Genomic DNA, 16,543 nt, shown 5'->3' with positions numbered 1-16,543 from the left:
AGCAGCCCAAGACAGACAGAAGAAATATGCAGACCTAGCCCGAAAGGACAAGGAATATGAAGTAGGGGACTTAGTACTGTTGAAAGTATCCCCTTGGAAGGGATTAATGAGGTTCGGAAAGAAAGGAAAACTAAGCCCAAGATACATTGGACCTTTTGAGATATTAAGACGGATTGGAAAGTTAGCTTACGAGCTAGCCCTACCCCCTAATTTGCAACAAGTTCATAATGTGTTCCATGTGTCAATGCTAAGGAGGTATCATTGGGATGCCAGGCACATAGTGGAGTACGAGCAGGTGGATATGCAGCCAGATCTAACTTACGTGGAGAAGCCAGTAAGGATTATGGATAAGAAGGAGCAGGTGCTTCGGAACAAAGTGATCAAGCTAGTCAGAGTACTATGGCAGAATCATAATATGGAAGAATCGACTTGGGAACTAGAGAGCGCAATGCTAGAAAAGTACCCCCAATTGTTTCTGTTTGATTCCGGGACGGAATCCTTTTAAGGAGGGGAGACTGTAATAACCCCAAAATTTTTCAACTTTTTGTAACCCTTGTGAATAGTGTTTTAGCTGAATGAGAAAACTTTTCACGCCACACTATGTAGGGGTTCTGTTATGGATATTCTGGGATTTTATTAGTACTCTATGAAGTATATAAGTGTATGTAAATATCGTCAGAATCCAATTCCGAACACTTTGGTTTTTCCCGGAAATCCACAAGATACGGAGAGAATTGAGTATAAGGTAACAGAATAAAAAGGATTTAAATTAAAGGATTATAATAGAGGATCATAAAAAGGAATATAATGTATTGAGAAAGGTTAAGGGAACCTAAGTAATAAGATCCCGGGTATGATCCTTCAAACGATAAACGAGAACGAAAGTTAAGCGAACCGTATAACAGATCAGCGGTCATTAGGCAAACGATTAGGAAGCTAATCAAAGGGATTAATGAGAGTGATGTCATCCAACCAATAGAAAGAAGACAAGGAAGGAAGGATGACATCATGAAGTTGAGGTAAGCATGACATGGGAAGAAGGGAGGTGTGGTTGATTAAGGACCACACAAATTCAAGGGCAAGGTAGTAATTTGCTAAATCAAATACAAATCAAGTCAACCAAGCTAGCAAAATCATTTCATCAAGAATCAAAAAAAATCAGCCAAGGCATTTGTTCATCACCTAGCTCTCGGCTTTTCATTTTTTTTCAAAGCAAAAATTCTCAAAATCAAGATCCAAGCATCCTTAATTGGTAAGAAAATTCCCTAACCATCTTTATGCTTAGTTATGGCTATATCATGAGTTTAAGCCATTAATTCTTTCTCTAGCTTCTCCATTTAATCAATGAAGAAGACAATGAATAGTGTTTTCAAGTTTTTTTAACTTGAACTTTTCTTGTTTTTCTTGAAGATCCAAGCTTTCCTAAGGCCTCTCCAAGCTTCTTAAGGCTTCCTAGCTCAACCCACCACTTCAAGGAAGGTATACCATTTTCAAACCCTAGGTTCATGTATATTATAAGGTGATTTTGATGAAGTAGGATGTTATTGTAGTTGTTGTTATGATTAGAGTTTGAGATTTGGAATGGTAGTGAAATGAAATGGTAATTTTGTGGTTTTGATTTAAAGGAACTTAAGAATGATTAAAGTAAAGTTTAAGCATAAGTATGAATGGTTAAATTGAATTGTTTGGGGTTGTTATGATGTGATAAGGATGGAGGATGGTTGTATGTTGGATTTGAGGTTGATTTGGGTTGTTTGTGAATGGGTTGAAATTTGGAAATCACGTAAACATAGCCGTCGTAACGTCCGATTTTCTTTGGACTGTTTTTGTGCATAGCATTAGGACCCGAGAACCCCCCTGCTAAATTGTGACCACTGCCATGTTTAGATAGCTCATGTTACGAGCTTCGTTTTGATATGTAGTTCGTTCGATTCCGATGCACGGTTTAGGAGAAACGACCGTTTCAAGTAACGGCGTTTCGCGAACGAAACTTTTTCCCTCGCCTTACTTTGAAACATAGGTTAAAGACCAAAAAGGGTTAATTAATGTGTGAAACATTTATGGTAAGTGTGTTAGGCAGTTGGTAAGTCATTCGCGAAGGAATCGCTTTAAAACTCGTAAAGGTTAAGTTATTAAAAATGGTGGAGCCGAGGGTACCCGAGTGACTTAAGCGAATCGGTGAGCGTAAAACTAGCATTAGAGTCTAAGTTAGTTAAAGCATAGATTTACAAGTGATTTTGGTTTAATTCCAACTTACTTGTTGTTTATAGGTTATCAGACTCGTCCCGAGCCTTTCTCACCCCCAAGTCGCTCAGGCAAGTATTCTATCCGTTATACTGTTGTTGTGATGTATACGCTTGTATATGCATTATCTTGCGATAGATGCATGTTGGTTATTTAGCAAATTCTTGCGATATATTGTAGCATGTGATATGGTATATATGCATGCCTGTTTCATATTCTTGAAATATATATCTGTTGGTTCAGTTGATAATACCTATGCTAGAGGATAGCGGTATCTTGCATACACCCTTAGTATAGGGACCCAAAGGTGAAAATATTTTCTAAAACCGGGAGTCGAGGATCCCGAGTAGAGTTTATATGGATATGGATATATATATATATATTTATATATATATATGGTTATAGTTTTTCCAAACTATTAATCGAATAAGGTTTATTCGATAACTTTAAACTTTATTTTATTATCGAGTATTATTTCGAATATTATTCGAAGGCGTATGACTCCTTTATATTATTTAATGAATATTATTTTGAATATTCATTCGAGGACTTAAGACTCTTTTATATTATTTAATGAATATTATTTGAATATTCATTCGAGGGTTATGACTCAGTTTATTTTATTATTTCAATATGATTTGAATATTCATCGGAGGACTTATGACTCCTTTATTTTATTTAATGAATATTATTTATAATATTCATTCGAGGTATTATGACTCAGTTTATATTATTTATTGAATATTAATTGAATATTCATTTGAGGATCTATGACTCCGATTATTTGCTGAAATATATTCTTTATTTTATTAAAGAATAAGGTGTTAATAATCAAACTTATTTTCGATTATTCAAATAAAGATAATACTTTCATATAAGTATATCTTTGGTTATTTAATACTCGTTTCAAGTATAAATTTTAATACTTCTACTTCAATTATTTTTATAAAGACTATTCTTCATGGGAATATTATTTAATTAATAATATTCAGATATTTTCTAATATTCTGGGGACTGATTTACTTCATTAAATCAGCCTTACTCCAAACACTCTTTAAAGTGTTTTCGAGTCTTCAAAATGGTTTTTAAAAGTCAGAGCGGATCCCAAAACTCATTTTTATATTTAAGATCTTCCTTTTTAAAGGGGATTTAAATACCCGCTCAAAACCTGGGAAATCCGGCTCTGTGGTGTATTTTATATTCGCAACAAGGTTGCAGATTTGGTAAATGAATTGATTACTTGCCCAAAGTTCGGGAAGTAAGCCCCTCTCATTGAGTCGGCATAAGCGACAGGCCGAGGTACGGTCTATTATTGTGTAAGTGGCTCAGTGGGAGTCCATCAAATGCATAGGTGGCTGAGTGGCAGTCCAGCATAGGTCTTAATTATGACCAGGGTGATGACCAGTGGGGAATTCGTCCATCTACTAGTAGAAAAGGTTACTTATTGGTATCTTTGCCTGATCAGCGAGATATCGGGTTTATGCCAAAATTCTTTTCCTTTCCAAAAATTCATTGGATGTTTCGAACTCTGTTCATACTTCACATAACAGAGGTTCCAGGAAATGTTTTCGGGATATATATATATATGTGGATATATATATATATCGGGACTAAATAAAGTATCTCATAACTTTTTTTTCATTCAATAATATTTCAAAGATTGAATCTATTCAAGTCTTAACTTGTGGTCTCATCTATGGGATGTTTTTCTTAAAACTTATAATACTTTGAGCGGTGGCAGTTCAAGTAACTTTATATGATATAAGTGTGGTGAAGTATTGGTAGCTTCATTCCTTGTTTTTACTTATATCTAGCAAGTAATTATCTTGCATATGATAGAGATGCTAGTAAGTATCCATGTAGATACTTATATTATTGTTACCACTATACATATTATCTTGCGAGCTGTAAGGCTCACTCTTGCTTTATTTCTTCATCACACAACAACAGTTAGGAGAGATGGCCAGACTCCAGCAGACCCAGCGCAAGCGCGTGGGAAGCGTCCCGCGTCTTCCCGCTGATATTGTAGCTGCTATAGCTGCAGAGGTAGATCCATTGTAGTTTAGACCATCTACTTTTGAGAATCCAATTATGTATAATTATAACTTGTGGCAGATAATGGCAATTAACTGTAAATTATCAAGTAATCATTTTGGGTTGTAATAATTTTAAATTGTGGATTCAAAGACTTGTACTTATTTCAATTTCATCTCTGAGACTATAACGAGTTGTGGTGTATGTTAGTGTGGGGTCACAGCATGAGGGTATTTATTATTAATTAAGTAAAGTGATATTGTGGAAAGAAAGACCGTGACAACCCGGATTCCCGACCCCGGATCTGGGGGTGTTACACCAGGGTTTGAGCTAGGAGAGTTGAAGGTGTTTGATTGGGCTCTAGAGGGTGGTTATGAACTTGTGGTATGCCAAATTCACTCCCTCTCCTATCTACTTCTTCAATAAGTAGATGTGTGTGATATGGGTCAAGATGTAATTGATCTATACTAATGAAATTAGAGCATGCTTCAAAAGTATTACTCAGAGCAGAAGTTCCCATACCTGAGAAAGCTGGTCTGTAGACAGATGTATTAGAGTGAGTAGATTCAGCAACTTGAGGAGGTGGACTAGCAGCTTCAGGTTGAGGTTGTATAGAATTTTCAGGTTCAGCTTCTTGCCCTAGTTCAACTTCAGCCTCTGTTTGATCACCATGCTCAGGATCAGGTTGATCTGCTTCTGCATTCACATTTTCTTCAGGTTCATGAGCATTGTTTTCCTGTGGTTCATGTTTAGCTTGAGGTTCATCTTCAACTTCTTCTTCTTCATATTGAGCATTGATAGTGGCAAAGACATCTATCATATGGTCTGTTAGGAAAACAACGTTTGTATTTGAATAGTTCCCTTTCTTGTGCAATTTAGTCACTATCAGTGGAGACAAGATAGGAGGCTCTTCCAAGATGTCACAGTGAGTTGATGCCTTTTGAGTTTCTGACAGTTTTCCATTGAGCACAATCTGAAGAAACCTTGCGTATATGATAAAGTTTTGACGTTGAGATTGATTCTCCAAAATATGCTTCATGAATAACTGCCCAAAGTTGATGCGAAGATTATTTGCGACAGCAACCCCAACAACTTGATTGAAAATAGTCAGTCCGTGGAATCCAGCAGTCTTGGGAGCCAAGCAGTGAGATAATATATTGAAGAACAGATTCCATTCCTTTGGAAGATGACATTTATTGAAGTGCCTTGGAAGGTCGTCATTCCCTGTCAATGTGCTCCCTATTGCTCTGAAAAAGCTGAGTAATTCCCAGTCTTCTGGAATGTCATCAAAATTATCACGAGGTAGCTGAAGATGTTCATTTAAATCGTCCTCTGTGATTCTAATTGTATCATCACCAATGACAAAGGAAAAAGCTAATTGTTCATCATCAGAAGAATTTGTAGCTGTTGTATGCACATGCCTGAGAAGCTCAACATTCAATTTCACATTAGTAGTTAATGCGAAGCACACAATTGAGTGTTTATTTAAAAAGCGGATCCAAGTCTCAAAATGTACCATTTTAACTGGATCACATTCAATAATAGAAACAAAATTTGTTTTTGGAATCTGAATATTATTCGCCATTTAATTAAAATGAGAATAAAATTTGGATTTAAAACAAATTTAATTGTGCCCTTCGAATTATGACATAAAATAAATTGACCACTTTTAAAATACACCTTGTAAAAGATTAACCAAACAAGGCCTTAAATAGAAATTAGGTTAAAATCAAATCAATTGGTTAAATAGCCAAACAAAGCCTTAAACATACAAAATCAAGGGCAAGTCGATTTCAACAAATAACCGGTTGAATTTGTTGAAACTGGTCTTAAAATGATCCTTAGGTTATGGGCTTTCAGAATCTATAAAGATTAAAAAATTTGGCAGAGTTCTGTTACTGATTTGATCAAAACAAAAATTTCTTTCCTCCTGCGATTTATGATGCTGTGTGTATATAAATGAGAAGAGAATGAAGTGTGTGTATATATACTCGCAACACACAAACCAAATTTCACAAAGTTGCTGTGTGGGGACATCTTCCTGTGGCGACAACTTGGAATCCTTCTGTGGCGACACGGACTCTATGGTGACACAGGAGAGTTGTACTTAGAGGATTTCTAAGGATTTCTCTCTGTGGCGACACAAACTCTGTGGCGACACAGGAGAGTTGTACTTATAGAATTTCTAAGGCTTTCTCTCTGTGGCGACACAGGAGAGTTGTACTTAGAAAATTCTAAGTCTAAAACTCATGTTGCGACCCAACAGCCTATGTGCTACTGTAAATCAATTTAAACATCTTTTAAATATTGAATCATTAAAAATAATGTTAAAAATAATAAATCACAATAATTTTTCACTACTTCTACAAATATTTTCATTACATTGATAACACTATATTTTTGTGAAAAATGATTATGCTACAATATTTTTAATATTAATTTCAATGAACCCCTTTAAATATTAATTATTTAAAGTCCACTGAAATTAAATTAAATAGCTTTATCAATATGAATGTGCTCAAACATATATATATATATAAATTGTATGCAAGCACATAAATGTTTGAATTACGAGAAATAATTAATGGCATGTAAATTCAGATGTACTTAAAATATTGAAATTAAATAACAAGTTAATTTAACCAGGATAAATTGCAGTTATTGACTTCTAAAGTTAATTAGAAAGAATAACATCCCAAGTTCACTAACCAACTTAGAGAAAGTGTTTTCATCAAGTGGTTTGGTGAAGATGTCTGCAATTTGATCCTCTGTGGGTACAAAGTGTAATTCTACAGTGCCATTTGTGACATGCTCTCTAATAAAGTGATACCTGATATCAATGTGATTGGTTCTCGAGTGCTGAACTGGATTGTTTGAGATTGCTATTGCACTTGTATTGTCACAGAATATTGGGATCTTTGATACCAACAGACCATAATCCCGGAGTTGGTTCCTCATCCACAAGATTTGAGCACAACAGCTCCCAGCAGATATGTATTCAGCTTCAGTAGTTGATGTGGATACGGAGTTCTGCTTCTTGCTATGCTAGGATACCAATCTTCTTCCAAGAAACTGACAGCTTCCTGATGTACTTTTCCGGTCAATTTTACAACTTGCAAAATCTGAATCTGTATAGCCAACTAGGTCAAAACCTGTACCTTTAGGGTACCAAAGTCCAAGATTTGGAGTTCCCTTAAGGTACCTAAATATTCTTTTAACAACTATAAGATGAGATTCTTTTGGTTCGGCTTGAAATCTAGCACATAAGCATGTTGCAAACATAATATATGGTCTACTTGCTGTGAGATAATGTAATGAGCCTATCATACCTCTGTAGCTTGTGATGTCAACTTTCTTACTAGTTTTGTCCTGATCAAGCTTGGAGGCTGTTGGCATGGGAGTCTTTACTGGAGTTGAATCTTCCAGATTATACTTCTTGAGAAGTTCTCTGATATACTTGGATTGACAAATGAATATGCCATCTTTCCTTTGACTCAGTTGTAAACCAAGAAAGTAGTTCAACTCTCACATCATGCTCATCTCGTACTTACTCTACATTAGCTTAGAGAATCTCTTGCAAAGATCATCATTAGTAGAACCAAATATAATATCGTCAATATATACTTGAACTAATATCATATCAGATTTATGCATTTTATGAAACAGAGTTTTATCTATGACACATCTAGTAAAACCATATTCAAGTAAAAACTCAGAGAGAGTGTCATACCATGTCCTTGGAGCTTGCTTAAGACCATACAGAGCTTTGAATAGAAAGTATACAAAATCAGCCAGATTTGGATCTTCAAAACCTGGTGGTTGTTCCACATACACTTCTTCTTCTAGCTCCCCATTCAGGAATGCACTCTTCACATCCATTTGATAAACTTTAAATTCTGAATGTGCTGCGAATGCCAGAAACATCCTTATTGTCTCAAGTCTAGCCACTGGTGGATAGATTTCATCATAATCTATACCCTCTTCTTGAGAGTAACCTTTACCTACCAGTCTGGCTTTATTTCTCGTTACAATGCCATCTTCATCTAGCTTGTTTCTGAATACCCATTTAGTGCCTATCACTGACTTGTCATTTGGTCGGGGTACCAGCTTCCATACCTTCTGCCTCTCAAACTGGTTGAGTTCTTCTTGCATAGCAATAACCCAATCTGGATCTTCCAGTGCCTCATCCACTTTCTTAGGTTCCATTTCTATCACAGCCCCAAATTACATTTAACAATATAAATGACTTAATAATAAAATAATATTACAAAAGGCTGTTTACAGACAATATCCGAGATCATTAGGTTTAGTGTTTGAAGAACAATCCAACACTACAAACTAATACAACTTCATAACTACCGGTCCTCATAATAGACTTTCAGCTATCTACCTGAGTTCTCAAATAAGCCTCAGCATCTCCAGTGGACGTACAAGTGGTCTGCTTGAATCTAACCATACTTGCTAGCTAAAATACATAAATAATAGCAAGAGGTGAGCCAAATGCTCAACAAGGTATATAATCAACAATTGGAATATTAACAACAGTTCAAATTCATAAGTTAAACAATTGGGAAATGGCATCATTAATCAAATCAAAATCTTTTTAAATCAACTCTTAACTCAAAAATCATTTTATGACGCTACGGATTACAGCCGATGATCAGCCGCGAAGTAATCCCGAACCTCGTTGGGTTCTAACAAATTTAATGGGATCCCGAGCCAGCTTTTAAGCCTCAAATAAGTGTGGAAAGGACCTGCGTCTTAGTTCAGATCCACTATTCTCAAGAAAACATTTTTTTCCTTTAACAATTTGACTTTTAAAAACTTTGCATTTTTATAAAAATTTGATGCCAGAAATAATAACATTTCAAAAGCTCTTTAGGCATAAAAGGATCGTGTACTTCTTTAAGGAAATCCTAGGCTAAATTCAACAACAGTTGTACTAAGTTAAGGTTTATTGCCAGACGTATTGAACTATAAAGGTGAGGAAATCAATTCAGGGTTCAATGCAAAGGAACAATTCACTGATTTAAAGGAATAATCAGGGTTGAGTAACAATAGTTTAACAGAGGGAAATTCTAATGATTATAAGTAAGGGTATCAATCATTCCAATTTCGAAGGATTTCAAATAATAGGGTTATGATCAATAATCAAAGGATTAGGATTACGAGATTCTTATCGACAGAAGAACAATCTTCTCACTAGAGGTTGCCAAAAATGAATATCAATAGTTTAATAATCGAGGAAGAAAGTATTGAAAAAGAGTTCGAATCAATAAACCATAAAGGTAGGAATCTCAACTAGGGTTACAATCATAGGGTATCAAAGAAATTTCAATGTTTGAGTATCATAGTAAGGGGTAATAAGAAAGGGTACAAATGAATCGTTATCTCAGGGTTTAATGAAAGTAAACGATAAACAATTGAAAATGGTAATATGATTCAAAGGGATTAACTTTCTCAAGTTCGCAAGGAAATTTGATACTGTATAATCAATAAGGATATTTAAACACTAAGTCAAGGGGAATACAACAAAGGTATATGATTGATTATTAAAGGTACGAAAGACTTCTGAATGAGTTTGGGATGATCAAGGTATAACAATTATACTAACTCAAATCAAGATCGGGTACTTACGACAATGGGCAATATCAAATTCAAGCAAGCTGTCATGGTTCCAATAAGTATCTCAGGGTACTTGCACATCATATGATTAACAAAAGGAATATACCTACATAATATCAATTCGACAAGGGAAAACACTTGCATAATATCATTACGAAGGAAGAGTACACTTGCACAATATAAGTTTACAAGGGAAGGACACTTGCCTTGAGAAGGCTTGATTATACACGACTTGTCTTTGGAGCAACGGGAGCACTACTCGACTTTGACGGAAATATTCCTATCTTCACTCGATCCTATATAATAATAAGAATCCCTCATTACTATGGACTCTTATGACACCAAACAATCCAAACACTATATGCACAAATTGACTCCAGGTAACGCTTAGTGTCTTGTATTGCATAAGAAACTAAGTTAACACACAATACCATGCACATATACATATGGTAGCACCTTGGAGCACATAACACAGATAGGTATACTCATACTATTATTTAGGCTTGGTGCTTGAATGATCTCACTCTCAAATCTCCACAATTCCACTTGCGACACACTACTAAACTAGTCTCGACTCTTGAAGGGCCTACACTTGGTGGTTCCAATTCTCTTAGCCAAAAACTTGGCCTTACACTCTACTGACCTATATCTAGATGCAAATACTAGGGCTCACTCATGCCTCACTCATAGGGTCCACAAAACTAAATGCTAAAAGAAAGCGTTCTCACTTGCACACTTATGGCGACACCTTAGGCAACTTTTGGTTTTTGACACCACTAAAGCTCTAATATTCCTAACCAAAACTAACCTACTGGATTCTTAAGTCTATAAGCTAACTTTTCACTTGAAATGACACTAAGGGCCTTCCTAGATTTTCTTGGGCCTAACCTCAAAGTTGACACAACTCTAAATGGGTGTCCTGAAAACTTCCCTGTTTTGGACTAATTTAAACTCATTGGTTGTAACTCTAAACCTCCATGGTTTGACTTGAAACTCTTCCTTAAACTCCCTAGTATCAGTACTAATCAAGGCCTAATGAGGTCATACTCTTAATTCAACTTTTTGACCTCCAAAAGGTGTTAAACTCAAATTGTCCTATATTCTAGCAGAATCTAAGTTTTGGTGTGTGTACCTCACTAAGTAGTTGGGTTTCTCTAATTTATGGCTTCTGGACTCAACTACAACCCAAGTACTAACTCCCCGTGGCTTGGGCCTAACAATGCCTAAGAAATGCCCATTCAAATTCAGCACAAAACTCTCATGCAAATCTGGAAAATTTCAGGGTTCTATCCTAGCCTTTCCCACTTAACTCCCACTTTAAAAACCACGAATTAAATCTCAACCAAGGCAAATTTACTTCTATAAGACTCTAAACTAAGGTCTCAACCAAGAATGGAGATCATTCATGCCCTATAGCACCAACATGCACACTAAAACTTAACATGCAACTTACAATAATTACAATAACAAGTTCGACTAAATAATGGGACTATTAGCTCATAAATTCGACTTAAAATACTAAATTAATTCAAGGGATCGTGCACACTATCTTTTAACAACTAAGATCAAGCATTTTATCAAGGAAACAATTTGTTTTTAGCTCATATATGTCAAATTTAATCATAAACCAAACATGCATGTACATTTTCAAAAAAGAGCATATATAACTTGATCATTCTTGAAAATAATGCCCTATCTCTAACATGCAAAGTAAAACATGTTACAACTAAAGATCAGTAGCATGCAAGTGTTTTAAAGGAGTTTTAATCAAGGAAACACTTAGTTTATGCACATATAAATTATATCTCATGGAGAACCCTTTAATTCACATGAATTAAGAGTTTATCCTTGGAGATCACATAAAACAAGACATGCAAGCATTAAACTTCATCTCATAAGCATGGAACTTCTTGGAAAGTGTATTATATATTAATGGGTAGTGAAATTACACTAGAATGGCAAGGATTTGTTGAAGAAAAATTGAAGAGGATGGGGGAAGGGGGCTTCGGCCGAATGGAAGAAAGAGGGGGGGGGGAGGAGAGAAAATTTTGAGACTGAAAATGGTGAGGTTGAGTGGAGTGTAGTTTTGGATTAACTCTCCTCTTTTTGATCATCATACACCAAGTAATGAGTGGAGTTTAGAATTTACAAGAGTGCCCTTCTCCCAAAGCTAAGCAAAATTGCATGTAAGGTTAGTTTGGTCTTTTGGTGTATAAAAGAGAGTTAGTGGGGTATGAATTGTCTTTTTATCCCTTTAAGTTGAATGGGAGGGTATTTGAATGCATGGGTATCCATGTAAATTGATAATTACTAAACAACTAATTCCAAAGATTTACTTTTATAAAATAAAATAAAAATTCAAAAATTATAAAAGTTGTGCAATAAAATAACTTGGATTTTTAGAAATTTTATGAGATTAATTTTGTGATTTGTGAATGAAATAATTTTAAAAGATAATTTTCCCAAGGTAAAGAATATTCTCTATAAATCAACAATAAGAGCAATTAATAAAACTCTCGCTTTGAAAAATTCATATTTTAAACAAAGCAATTTATAATACAGCAAATTCCATTCACACAAATGTACAATCAATAAATATATTTATAATCGACTCTAATAATATACAGAGTTCGCAAATAATATTACATAAAATGTCGGTCGTAACATCCTCTCCCCCTTAAAGGATTCTGTCCTCAGAATCTAAGAGAACTGATGAGGATACCGGGAACGCATATCAGACTCTAACTCCCAAGTTGACTCTTCAACCTTGGGGTTCCTTCAAAGTACTTTTACTAACTTCACCGACTTATTTCTAAGACTCTTTGCTTGTTAGTCGAGTATTTTGACAGGTTGCTCCTCATACGACAAGTCTGCCTGAATTTCTATAGGCTCATACTCTATTACATGATTGACATCCGGGTTATACTTCTTAAGCAATGACACATAAAACGCATTATGTACATGCTGATACTGAGGTGGTAAGGCTAACTCATAAGCCACTTTCCCCACTTGGTTAAAAAATCTCAAAAGGACCTATATATCTAGGTGCTAATTTGCCTTTGTTTCCAAATCTAGTCAACCCTTTCCATGGTGACACTTTTAACAATACGGCTTCACCGACTTGAAAACTCACATCCTTTCGAGCAGGATCTGCGTACTTCCTTTGTCTGTCTTGAGAAGCAAGCAATCTTTTCTGGATCAGTTTGACTGTCTCCCTCATCTGTTGGACCAGTTCGGGACCTAGAATCTTTCCTTCTCCATCTTCATCCCAATTCGTTGGCGATCTGCACTTTCTTCCATACAACGCTTCGTACGGTGGCATGCCAATGCTTGAGTGATAGCTGTTATTGTAGGAGAACTCTACCAAAGGTAAATGTTCATCTCAACTTCCCACGAATCAATAGCGCAACTTCGTAACATGTCTTCAATTGTTTGAATTATCGTCTCGCTTTGACCATCAGTCTGTGGATGATACACCGCACTCATGTTTAACTTTGTGCCAAGACTTTCTTGAAAATGCTTCCAGAATCTCGAGTTAAATCGCGGATCTCTATCCGAAACTATTGATACAGGTACGCCATGTCGTAATACGATTTTACGCACATACAGGTGGACCAATCTGTCTAAAGAAGACCTTTCGTTAATTGGAAGAAAATGTGTCGACTTCATAAGGCGATCAACTATAACCCATATAGCGTCATGTCCAGATTTCGTTCGTGGTAATCCTACTATAAAGTCCATGGCAATGTTTTCCCACTTACATTCTGGAATCTTTAAAGGATGAATTAATCCACTTGGTCTTTGATGTTCTGCCATCACTTTCTGACAAGTATAGCACCTCGCAACCCATTCTGCTACTTCTCGCTTCATATTTGGCCACCAAAAATTTTGCTTCAAGTCCTGGTACATCTTGGTGCTTCCCAGATGGATTGAAAATCTAGAATTATGAGCTTCCCGCAGTATTTCATTTTTCAGTTCAACTACTTGAGGAATCCTTGATAAAAATCTTAATATCCCTTGCTCATCTTTCTGCGTACATAACTCTTCTCCAGTCATTCGATTATTCTCTTGATATCAATATTCATTTTGATGTCATATCAAATTAGATATCAATACAAACTTTGATGCTTACAACATCCCATATTGAATTCAACATCAATCATATATATTAATACCACCTTTGATATTTAACAACAAACTAAATATCAACATCAAGCAGAAACTGAATCAAACTGTATTTTATTCAAACAACTTCTTTGGAAATGCCATCAAATTTAATCTTTCCTTTCTGCTGAGCGCGTCGGCTACTATATTTGCCTTTCCTGTGTGATAATTTATTGAACAATCGTATTCCTTTCTAAGCTCCAACCATCTCCTTTGCCTCATGTTGAGCTCCTTATGAGTGAATATATACTTCAAGCTCTTATGATCCGTGTATATTTTACATTTCACTCCATACATGTAGTGCCTCCATATCTTGAGCGCAAATACTATAGCTGCTAACTCCAAATCATGAGTCAGATATTTCAGTTCATGAGGTTTAAGCTGTCTGGATGCATATGAATCACCTTATTGTGCTGCATTAGCACACAACCCAAACCCTTATGCGAAGCATCGCTATAAATCACGAATTCTCCTTTGTCATCCGGTAATACCAATACTGGGGCGGTAACCAATCTTTGCTTTAATTCTTGGAAACACTCTTCACAATCCTTATTCCATTCAAACTTGTGGTTCTTCCTTGTTAGTTTAGTCAGTGGCGTAGTAATTTTTGAGAAATCCTTTACGAATCTTCTCTAATACCCGGCCAATCCTAGAAAACTTCTTACTTCTGTGGGAGTCTTGGGTCTCTCCCAACTCATTACTACTTCGATCTTTGCAGGGTCCATTCTAATTCCTTCGCTTCCAATTATATGCCCTAAAAATTGAACTTCTCGCAACCAAAACTCGCACTTTGAAAATTTGGCATATAGCTTCTCTTGTCTAAGAATCTCCAAAGCTATCCACAAATGTTGCTCATGCTCCTCTTCTGACTTTGAATATATCAAAATGTCTTTGATGAAGACCACGACGAACTTATCCAAATATCTCTTGAAAACTCTATTCATTAAATCCATGAAAGCTGTTGGGGCATTTGTTAACCCAAATGGCATTAAAAACTCATAATGTTTATACCTTGTCCTGAATGCCGTCTTCGGAATATCTTCTGGATTGATCTTCAACTGATGGTATCCTGACCTTAAATCAATCTTAGAGAAACACTTAGCTCCTTTTGATTGATCAAATAGATCATCTATCCTTGGTAGCGGATATTTGTTCTTAATCGTCAATTTGTTCAACTCGCGATAGTCTATACACAGTCTCATACTTCCATCCTTTTTCTTTATAAACAGAACTGGTGCTCCCCATGGCGACATACTGGGCCTTATATTTATCCAAAAGTTCTTGCAATTGACTTGCTAACTCCTTCATCTCTGCTAGGGCCATTTTATACGGTGCCTTTGAAACTGGTTCTGCTCTTGGAGCAAGATTAATCTCAAACTCAATTTATCGATTTGGCGGTAATCCTGGCAACTCTTCTGGAAACACGTTCGGAAATTCTCTTACCACTGGAATCGCTTCCATACTAGGAACTTCCTTCTCCGAATCCACTACATAAGCTAGGAATGCCTCGCAACCTTTCCTAAGCAACTTGCTAGCCTGAACAGCTGTAAAAAATAATTGTTCTTGCTTTTATCCTTTAAACACCACTTTCATTCCATTCTTTGACCTTAAATAAACTCTTATAGACTTACAATCTATCTGTGCACTATTCTTTCCTAACCAATCCATTCCTAAGATTATATTAAACTCTCCTAGCTTGAAGAGTATCAAATCGACTGGAAACTTGTGCCCGGAGATATCAATCTCACACTCTGGACAAAACTGACTTAAAGGTACCTTTTCTTGATTAGAAATTACTATACTCATTACCTCATTCATATCCTCCCTATCACAATTTATTCTACCAGTAAAAGATTCGGATATAAAAGATCTTGTAGCTCCTGGATCAATCAATACTTTAGCTTCAACATTGTTTATAGAGAGCTTACCTGCGATCACATCTAAGTTCTGAACAGCGTCCTTCATTTTCAAATTAAAAGTCCGTGCTGATGCTTGCCGAAATGGTTCAGACGGTGAAGGTAAAGCCAATACCTCAGTCGGTACATTTGCACTGGTCGTCACTACACTCATCAAATTCTTTATTGGTCTTGACGACTTACACTCCCTAGCCATGTGTCCTGGCTTCCCACACTTGAAACAAGTAATTCCCGTCTTCTAAGCCTTACACTCATTTGCCAAATGTTCTTCTGATTGCACCGATAACAAGTCATGTTGATCTTATTACAAATCCCGGATGCTTCTTCCCACAGTGCTTGCATTCAACCCTTGGCTGCCTATTCTCACTTTCTAGTCCTTGATTCTGTTGGAAATTTCCTTTGTTATTCTGCTTCTTACTCACTTCTCCTTTCTTCTGTGAGTTCCATCCCTTCTGGAATCCAATCCTCTTCACATTCTTGTCTATCTGACCTCCTGATTCTGTCCTTTCTCCTTGAAAAACCTTTATTTTCTTGTTATCTCTTTCCTTCCCGGACTGCAC

The sequence above is a fragment of the Apium graveolens genome, chromosome 8, assembly GCF_009905375.1.
Source record: "Apium graveolens cultivar Ventura chromosome 8, ASM990537v1, whole genome shotgun sequence".
Lineage (NCBI taxonomy): Eukaryota > Viridiplantae > Streptophyta > Magnoliopsida > Apiales > Apiaceae > Apium > Apium graveolens.
This window is presented reverse-complemented; position numbering follows the sequence as displayed.